Source organism: Synchiropus splendidus, chromosome 2, assembly GCF_027744825.2.
Source record: "Synchiropus splendidus isolate RoL2022-P1 chromosome 2, RoL_Sspl_1.0, whole genome shotgun sequence".
NCBI lineage: Eukaryota > Metazoa > Chordata > Actinopteri > Syngnathiformes > Callionymidae > Synchiropus > Synchiropus splendidus.
The window spans coordinates 8150026-8159040 of NC_071335.1; positions in this window are offsets into that span (position 1 = coordinate 8150026).

Genomic DNA, 9015 nt, shown 5'->3' on the forward strand with positions numbered 1-9015 from the left:
TGAGCCAATTATTCAGGTGGTACTGGAGCGCACCCAATATCACGGAATAGTGTGATACTATCATGAAAAAAAAACTTCAGTATCATGAAATAATGTTATACAGATCTCAAAAAAAAAATTCCATGCCATCTCCTCTGAGCTTGCATGCAGCCCAACTCTTCTTCTGCATCTGTGCTTTTATCTTGATTGTTACCTGGTTTGTTCTAGTTTCCTATCATGTGTTTTGTCGCACTGTTTCAGGCACGCAGCTTGGACCAATCCCCCAATCCACATTCCTACTTCTACCACCTGGTTTCAGACTGCTGTCCCACATGGTTGCATTACATTCCTTGGTAAAGTTCTCTGTCATGATTTTTCTTGGTGTTTTTATATATTCAGGTTTCACGCATGTGTGTTATATTCCACAGCTTCCTTTGTTGTTCTCCACTGTACATTTCCTTTTCTACAGGTTATTTGGTCTTTCCTCAGGTGAGTGTTTTTATACTTCAATTTTCTGTTTTCTATTTCACCATCGAGTGCTTTCTGCTTCTTGGCCATCGTGTGCTTTTTAATCTCCAACTCACTTAATCCCCCACGTGAGAACAAGACCAAAAAAATACTTAAACTTCTCCACTTGAGGCAGGAACTCATTCCTTACCCGGAGAGAGTTATCAATCCTTTTCTGGTTGCGAACTATGGCCTTGGAATTTGAGGTGCTAACCCTCATCCTAGCTGCTTCACACTCAGATGAAAACCTCCGAGAGTAGAAGGTCACATTGTGATGAAGCCATGAGAAGCCAGTTATCTGCAAATAGCAGTGTTTGGATCCTCAGGCCACCAAAGTGCAAATCCTCCCCACCAGTACTGCACCTCGAAATCCTGTCCATGGAAACCAAAAGCAGGATTGGAGACAAAGCACAACCAACCCCGACTGGAAACACATCAAACTTGCACCCAAGGATCCGGACACAACACCCGCTCCAGCAATGCAGAGATTGGTCTGCCCTCAATGGAGTGGCACCTCCCACAACTGGTCCCTGGGCACGCGGTCATACGCCTTCTTCAATTGCACAATCATATGTAGACTGGCAGGTCATACTACCAGGCACCCTCGAGAACTGTTGAGAGAGTAAAGACTTGGTCTGTAGCTCCACAGCCAGGATGGAACCCATATTGTTCCTCTTGAATTTAAGATTACATTATATGGTTCTACAATCAATCAGACCCTCCTCTACAGCACTTTAGAGTTGACCTTATCAGGGAGGCTTAGTAGTGTGAGTGTGTAGTTGGATACACCCTTCAAGAGCCATGTCAGCCCCTCAACCCCCAGAGCCTACAGCATTTCTGGAAGAATCTCATCAATTTCCGCAGCCTTGCCCACGTGGAACTTTTTGACTACCACAAAGACTTCAGCCTGAGAAATCGATGTAGGCTGCCCATCATCCTTCAGCCCTGTCTCCCCTACAGAGGGTGGAATGTCCGGCTTAACTGACTGGTCAAAGCAGAGTGAAATACAACAAAGTAAAACACATCTCATTTCATGTCTGGTGAAGGTAATTACAAAGTCTTTGTTGCTCAACAGAAAAAATGAATTAATATGCAGATAATCTTGAGTTCTCCAGATAACCGCACAAAGATCTGGAGCTGGGATGAGAAGTGGTTGCTCTATTGCCATTTGTGCTTGTTGTTCAGCAGTCATCGTTGCACGTCATGACATTCAATTGTTGCCAACCATTCATTTCTCATCAGTGATATGATACAACATTGCAAAAGAAAAATCACAGTTATACGGTGTTAATACGGGTGTCGCTATTATTCTTATCTTTGAAAATGTGTCCCATTTACCTTGTCTTTCCGAAGATAATTGTGTTCATATTATCATTGGTTGTAGTCTAGACTCTGATAGATACATACAGGGATTGGACAAAATAATGGAAACACCGGCAACTTGTTAGGCTGGATCTTTTTCTCCACATATTCAGTAGCTATTGGCAATTGCGGTTGTCTATTCTCTAAAACAGTTGTCAAACACAAACATTTTTCATTTGCTCATTGTTCTGATTTAAGATATTATTCATCTCTTCGACATGGATGATATGTTATAAGACTTTATGTCCTCTCCTTCTTCTTTTCCTTTCGGCTTCTCCCTTCAGGGGTCGCCAACAGCGGATAATCTTCCTCCATCTCACCCTGTCCTCTGCTTCCTCTTCTCTCAAACCTCATGTCCTCCTTCAACACATCCATAATTCTCCTCTTTGGCCTTCCTCTCCACCTTTTGCCTGGCAGTTCCAAAATCAACATCTTCATCTACCAATGTACGGGCTATCTCTCCTCTGTACATGTCCAAACAATCTCCATCTAGCCTCTCTGACTTTCTCTCCTAAACACCTGACATGTGCTGTCCCTCTGATATACTGCTTCTTGATCCTATCTATCCTGGTCACTCCTAGAGAGAACCTCAGCATCTTCATCTCTGCTACCTCCAGCTCTGCCTCCTGTCTTTTCCTCAGTGCCACTGTTTCCAAACCATACAACATCGCTGGCCTGACCACCGTTTTGTACACCTTCCCTTTCATCCTTGCCGACAACCTTTTGTCACACATCACACCTGACACTCCAATTATTCCATCCTGCCTGCACCCGCTTCTTCACCTCTTTGTTGAACCCTCCATCGCCCTGGACAGTTGAGTGTAAGTACTTAAAATCCTCTACCATTTTTATCTCTACATCCTGTAAGTTCACCTGTCCACTTGGGTCCCTCTCATTGCTCACAATCTGTCAAAACCTTCTCATCTCAATTTAAGATTTCAAACAAGACTGAACATGACCATGCTAACAGACCAGGAAGACTAATCACAGTATGGCAACAACTGTTCACTTAAATGTTCAGAATCACATGTAAAAATGACATCTTGCATGCCTGACTGTCTAATGGGATGGGTTCTTGGCAGAAGTTGAAGTATACATTTAAACACATTTAAAATTTCACATACAGATCTCACTCTAGTTCCTTCTGAAACATGTGAGACTGGGGGTGACTCACAAGTCAGGCCTGCGAGGTCAGCCTTGGGTTCATCAACTAGTCTCCGGCAATGATTTTGGTACATGGCCACTCAGGCGAACCCCCAGCTGGATAGTAAGTTTTGACGTTAACCATTCACAGGACTCCAGTCTTGTATCTTTGAGGAAGGAATCATTGCATTAGTAAACAAGTCATTGTGTAATTATGTACCGTTGGACGACTCACCTCCAAAGTATCATCCGTGCGTCCGTTTACTTGTGAGAATGACGACCAACAAGTTAAAATCAAAAATTATTTATTCCCTGACAGAGGAGTTGAATACGTATGCAGACTCTGGGTCCACAGCTACACCAGACTTAGCATTAGCTCAAGTGGTGTAGACTGACAAAGACTGGCCCTGACCCATAATAACACATTTAAGTTCATCATGGGGTGTAGTCTCCCCTGATTGTTTCTGGTTTCTTGAGGTCTGGGTTGCCATGGTGCCAGATTCCAGGTCTTGTGTCAACTCCCCTTGGTTTGCCGCGATGCTGATGAATCCTCTTGTTGTCCATTTTCAGTCTTTTTTGGGTGGGAAGTTGTTAGCAGACAGTCCAGTCCACTCCTCTGATTGGCGTGCATCTGCTTGTTGACAGGCATGTCCTGTCTCTGTCTGGCTATGTGGTCCATCATTCCTTTTCCTCACCCATCGCTGCTCCTAGAGGTTCCTTCTCTTTCACATTCCTTCACTTGAGGGAAGGTAGTTGCTTTTCCCCACAAACTCAGGCTCAGATCATGCGGTTTTGACCGGTTCTGGGTTGGATATATCCTTGGTCCTTGTACTAGGTGGTTTCTGTGTAACTGATCAAGAGAAGGGACGTGGAGCGGAACCCAAACGCAAGTGGTGAAAGCCACAGCGAGGCAGGAGCAAATTAAATAATATTTAATAATTAAACAAACAAGAAAACACACAACAGAAAACGGCACCGAACCGGGAGAAACAGAGCAAACACAGAATGAAAAAACAGAGTAACCAAACTAACAAAGTCCAAACCGAAAGCGTCACCGAACCGAGAGTTAAATGAGCTAGCTAGCATGAGAGACCGAAACAATGAGAACCGGGAGTTAAATGAGCTAGCTAGCACACAAAACAACAAGCCGAACAGAGAGGGAGAGACACGAGAACCAGCTAGCTAGCATGAGAGACCGAAACAATGAGAACCGGGAGTTAAATGAGCTAGCTAGCATGAGAAAACAAGAAGCCGAACAGAGAGGGAGAGACACGCGACTCAGGAGTTACCACGGGGGAACGAGAAGTCCAAAATCCCAAGAAAGGGAAACAAGGGGTGAGTCCAAGGAAGTGGAAGTGACAATCCTGGGGAACAGAGAGAAGGTGACGATCTCACACCTGTTGCTAGAGTCCAGGTGCTTAAGTACTCAGTTGATTAGGGGTTAATCGGCTCCAGCTGTGTGCCAAAGGAACAGAGGGAAAAAAGCAAAACATGGCTCAGGGACACTGAGCCAGGAAGCGGAGTCATGACATCCTGCCTTTCATAACTCACCCTTCCATCCACACATCTTTCCCGCGCTATCCTTATCAGACACACCACTCCCATCTCTCATGCAGGGTCAAATTGCGATGACCTTACCCAATATCACAGTGTCTGTTGGATTCAATCTATTATTATAATCTGTTAGCATTAAAAAGCAGTTTATTCAATAGCTCAAGTTAACTTGATTAATATGATGATAAGTAAATTATCATTATTTCCATAGTATGCTGTCTTGATGTCTGTTCAGTCTTTCTGAACAGTCATCGATTCTTGAACTCCGCCGCATTTGTGGTATGCATGCAGTAATTTTTAAAGATACATAAGTGTCTTTGTCAATAATTTGTACATGAAAACGAATGGATTTACAACAATAGCTTTTCTCTGAGAAAAAATGTATCCAACAGTGAAATACATTATGGGCAAACTATTCATCTTGTGAGATAAATATACTGTTGTATGGATCATATATAGTATAAATCATCACTTATGTATGTATGTATGTTTACATATCTATGTATATTTTATATTTTGCAGATATTCTGTTGCAGGAGACTCATTTATCACCAATTGATTGTCTACTTCCAGCAGCTCACCAGCGGACCACAGCCACAGACCACATATGTTTTGTCGCAGATGATGCTTACCCTTTGTGGAAAAACACTTATCATTGCACCACAAGTGCTTGTTCAAGAGCCACCCACCTATATCAACAGAGCAAAAGTCATCTCATTAATTTATACTCATTCAATGCACCCAGAATCATAATCACACTTGAAGCGAACTATGTACAATGTTTGGAAGGACCTTACCTGGAGGGATGAGGGTCAAGAGAGGGGGAGGAATGGTGACGGCGTGCGACTCCTTTAATGAGACTTTGACTACAAAGACAATAAATAATGGGTCCAAGTTGTCTTAATTTCAGTCAGCTGTTGCTGCCTGATAAAATAACTTGTACATTTTAAATTTATGTGGACTTTTATTTGTGTCGACACTGAGCTGGATTTGTGGGAGGAGAGTCAGAATCAACTTTATTGCCATGGTCAGTGGGGATCCCACTGACTAGGAAAGTGCTTTGGAATAATGTGCTATGTGCAAAATAATAAATAGGCAGATCACAAATTTAACAGTCTGACGGGTGTGGGGAAGAAGCTTTTGCTGTGACGGGAGGTTCTGGTCTGGATGGACCGTAGCCTCCTGCCAGAGGGAAGAGGAACAAACAGTCCTTGAGCAGGGTGAGAAGGGTCGGCTCTGATCCGTCCTGCGCGTCTCTGGGTCCTGGAGAGGTGGCAGGCTGCAACCGATCACCTTCTCAGCAGAACGCATGATGTGCTGCAGTCTGCTCTTCTTCTGCACTTCATTAGAAGATGTTTGAGTGGAGGAGATGAGGCAGCCGCAACAGGTGGGGCAGGAGGAAGTTCCATCCTCCTCCTTGTTTATGACAACATAGCGTGGTTACATTACTGAACTTCCTCTGAAGTTGTATAGAAAACTGTGAGGTTTTTTTTTTTTATATTTAGCTAGCATTCAGATTGTCACCAATGAACAAACCAGACTCATCTGGTGTTGCTGCTGCTTCTACAGTCATGTTCCTCAATGTCTCTCTTGGAGAAATTGCCAAAATTAGCAACGCTTCTATCGTTACTGTGATTTAACCATGCTCGTTACTTGTTACTTCACATTCACAACTCTTTAAAAAGCATGGTCCATAATGGGCATGAAAGGTGTGGGATTCCCATTGTGGATATATTCTCATTATGTTTCCATTTTAGCTGTAAAAGACCAGAGGAATATTGTACTGGCGGCAAGCTATGTGGAGGCTCGATAACACGTCCAAAATGAGCATATTCAATCTGGCGAAACATCTTCTGAAAGCATATGCGTCGACCAAGCTCGTGGAAAAAGAGCTCGAAGCAGATGCTGCAAAGTTTCACTCGTCTGACGCCACAGGAGAAGCCACTGCAGCTAAACAGCAGAAGCTTGACTTGCTGCCTCTCACTGGTGTGCTGTTGTCACGGCAGTTCATGTTTCCAGTCGGTACAGTTGTATTGCTGTTGAGATGATCATCAGCATTTGGCACTATTGTTTGTTCCTGCTACTACTGAGTGATCTGAAAAAAAGTGTTGATTATTTTGCACTGCTAAAAGTATAGTTTGTAATCTAAATTATCACAATAAATATGTCCATCAAAAGTTTCAATATTGTCATTCGTTCCCCTGCCATTCCACCTTCAGGTCACTAAGTGGAGACTTTGTAATCTTATTACACTTGAAGTGGGTTAGAACTTATAGATCAATAGATGGCCCATTACCTGACTATCTAGTTTAGCAGGTCACCCAAATAATGATACAGCCCGATGGCTGCTACTGTTCCAAGATGATTATGTTTGAGCGCCGCTATAATATACAGTTTTAGAAAAAGTTACTTTTGCTTGTAACTAGTTACTTTGATAGTAATGAGTAACTCAAAGTAACAAAGTTACTTTTGAACGAGGTAACGAGTAACTGTAACTACGCCACTAATTTATAGTAACTTGCCCAAAACTGTTCACAAGAGAGAGGACAGCCACTTCCCTAGTTGCCGCTGACCACTCCTACTTGGCCCCTGTTGTGTTCACAATAATGACACGCTATATGGTAGCCACAAGGAGGCACTGTGGTAGAAAAAAAAAAGACTGGCAGAAGCAGTTGATCAGAAGTTATTGCAACAGGTGAATTGTAACGCTAGCAAAGTTAATAAAGGACGTTACCATCGTTCGTTTGCTTCTTCTTGGAACTCATCCACATAACAAATTGGCTGACGAGTTGAACCTGCATAATTTTTGGTGACGAAAGATGGCTGTGAATGCGCCGTTCCCGGATTTTTTCCTGCCGTGCCCAGGGGAGCCAGCCATTCCTTTCAAGACGTGGGTGAGGATGTTCCAAAATTACCTTCTGGTTATCCGTGCACAAGGAGATGCGTGGCCGGAGGAGAGGAAACGAGCACTACTTCTTTGTCTGGGTTCTGAAGGACAGCGTATGGAACGTCACACGGAAGAGAGTGCAGAGACCGCAGGAGTCAATAGTCCAGTACATTGCTTCATTAAGAGAGCTGGCTGCAACATGTGAATTTTCCAATGCTGATGATATGATCAGAGATCAGCTGGTGGAGCATGTGGCTAACCCTTACATTAGAGTGAAACTGTTACTGAAAGAAAAACTGACATTGAATGATGCTATTACAATAGCCACTCAAGTTGAGTCTGCCAGTGAGCAAGCTAAAACTATGGCAGGTGATCACCAAGTGACTGTCAACGTTGTGAAGGCCCAAAATACAACTTGCAAGCCAAGACAGTTGCATCAGAACTATACTTCAAAAACTGCAAATAAGCCTGCCTCCGCTTCATCAGCACGTGCATGCTTTCGTTGTGGTTCTCAAAAACACATGGCCAATTCACGGGACTGTCCAGCGGTCAAAGTAACATGCAGAAGTTGCAATAAAAAAGGACACTTTGCGCGTGTGTGCCAGTCACAGCAAACTCAGGCAGTTAAAGAGGTGGACATGCCAGAATATACATTGCTGTTTGTTGACGGAACAGATACCCCTGACAGAATACAGTGCAAAATGGACATTGAAACGGACAAGAAAATTCCGTCTTTGAAACTGACAGTGGATACGGGTGCTACTGTTTCTGTTCTGCCAAGATGCATTTATGAGGAACATTTCAGAGCATCTCCTCTTCAACCATCATCTGTCTGACTGGTGACATATTCAGAGACCCCTGTCAACGTGCTAGGATGCATGGGAGCAACTGTACACCTAGATGGCAGTAAAGGTGTGGCAAAGTTCTATTTAGTGGACTCAGGAACTGCACTTATGGGACGTGACATAATATCAGCTCTTCGCCTGCGCATTGAGGACAACACAGTGCACACACCAACGGCTTCACCTTCTTTGCAGCCCTCTACAGCTGCAGTGGCTTCTCTCACCACACAGCCAGCCTCTTCTACAACCTTAGGATGCGCCAAAGGGTTCATGCATAAAGTTAAAGTGGTAGCAACAGCTGTTCCTGTGCGTCAAAAGTCAAGGCAACTTCCCTTTTCTGTGCGAGCTGCTGTGTCAGAGGAACTCAATAGGCTGCTCTCCATGGGTGTCACCAATAGTAGTAACACAGAAGAGAATAGGATGCGTATGTGTGGAGACATTCGAGAACCAAACAAAGCAATTGTTGTGGACAATTACCCTCTTCCTCACATGGAGGAATTGCTCTCCACTCTCTCAGGTGCGACTGCGTTTTCAACTATTGACCTGGAGTGTGCATATCACTGCTGCATCCTGAGAGTCTTTGACAGCTTTCACTACAAATGTAGTAGTGTTTCGCTTCTGCAGGGTTCCTCATGGTCTGGCCTCAGCTCAAGCAAGACTGATGGCAACAGTGTTGAGTGGGGTGCCTAATGTACAGTACTATCTGGATGATATAATATGCTACGGACGTACAGCACAAGA